Source organism: Tenrec ecaudatus, chromosome 1 (assembly GCF_050624435.1).
Source record: "Tenrec ecaudatus isolate mTenEca1 chromosome 1, mTenEca1.hap1, whole genome shotgun sequence".
In the NCBI taxonomy this organism is placed as follows: Eukaryota; Metazoa; Chordata; class Mammalia; order Afrosoricida; family Tenrecidae; genus Tenrec; species Tenrec ecaudatus.
In genome coordinates, this window is record NC_134530.1 from 88,676,117 (window position 1) to 88,677,590 (window position 1,474).

The 1,474-nt window shown below is 42.9% G+C and overlaps 1 non-coding gene across 1 annotated transcript; it reads right to left on the bottom strand.

Annotated features, from left to right (window-relative positions):
- Positions 1–222: 222 nt before the first annotated feature.
- LOC142438421 (small nucleolar RNA Z17) lies at positions 223–292 on the bottom strand. Its single transcript, XR_012782796.1, has one exon. It is a non-coding gene; the product is annotated as a small nucleolar RNA Z17 (small nucleolar RNA).
- Positions 293–1,474: the final 1,182 nt, after the last annotated feature.

Genomic DNA, 1,474 nt, shown 5'->3' on the forward strand with positions numbered 1-1,474 from the left:
GCTGTTGGAGGTGTGGAAAGTTCGAGCTTGGAGCCGTTTGCCAACTGATACCATGGTGCATGCATCCTCTTTTTTTTTATATTGAAAAAGTTTATATTTAGCACTAGCCAGCTGGGCTCACTTTAGATGATTCCAATCTGAAAAACAAAAGGGAACTTTGTTACAAAGAGCTGCACTATGGAGCTGAAATCTTAAGGTGAGGGTTGAGAACTTGGACGGACAGGTGCCATCAGTCAGTCAGGACTCAGCGCCACCTGTCAGGCTTTGGTCACCAACAGGCATCATCTGCACCCAGGAGGTGGGCACTGAATCTGTTTAAGAGGAAGCTTACTTTGTTGGCAACATCGAGAGCCTCATAGTCAGGAGCCAGTAGAACATATGCCTTCTTCTCCCTGTCAGGCCTGATCAAGGTGTTGTCCTTGGCTATGTCAATGTCACAGAGCTTCTTCACAGCCTGTTGGATCTTGTGTTTGTTGGCTTTGACGTTCACAATGAACACAAGTGTGTTGTTATCTTCGATCTTCTTCATGGCAGACTCTAGTCAAGGGGAACTTGATGATGGCATAATGGTCCAGCTTATTTCTCCTGGGGGCGCTCTTCCGAGGGTATTTGGGCTGCCTTCTTAGTCTCAAGGTCTTGGGCCGCCGGAAGGTGGGTGACAGTGGGTGACCTGTGGATCTTCTTTTTTGTGTGGCTGTGGACGCCTTTCAGCACGGCCTTCTTGGCTTTTAAAGCCTTTGCTTTGGCTTCTGTTTTGGGAGGGCCAGGAGCTTCCTTCTTCGCCTTTGGCGCCATCTTTGTGAAAAGGGTCTCCCTGCATGCATCCTCTTTTGCAAGATTTGATACTTTCTCCTCAGAGCTAATCAATGCTATACGTCTTCAACGAATCAAATACTTCATTAGCTCTCTCTTTTTTTAAAAACAATTTATTAGGGGCTCATACAACTCTTATCACAGTCCATACATATACATACATCAATTGTATAAAGCACATCTGTACATTTTTTTCCCTAATCATTTTTTTCTACTCTTTTCTTTTTTTACATTTTATTAGGGAAGCTCTCTTTATTGGTAAGGTATGAACTGTAATTTAATATGTTAAACAGAGGATATTTGTACATGGGTATTTATTTACCTCTGATGCAACTCTATATCCATAAATGGGGTAGGTCATTCAGGTGGCAAATATTTGAAAACTTCTTAGACATAATTTGATCCCCTGAAGGAAGGAATCACTGGGCACTCAAGACCACAGTCTTGGGTGACAACAAGGTCAATTGGCTTAACATAGAGACGATTGTCTGCATCCTACTTTGGTAACAGCAATTGGGGTCTTTAAGCACATGAGTTGCCATCTAAGGGGCAGCTATAGGTTTCTCTTGTCTGGAGGAAAGGAGAGTGATGAAAATCAAAAGACACAATTTTGGAAAAAATTGGTCGGATGGATTAATGGACCATAAAGATATCAGTCTCC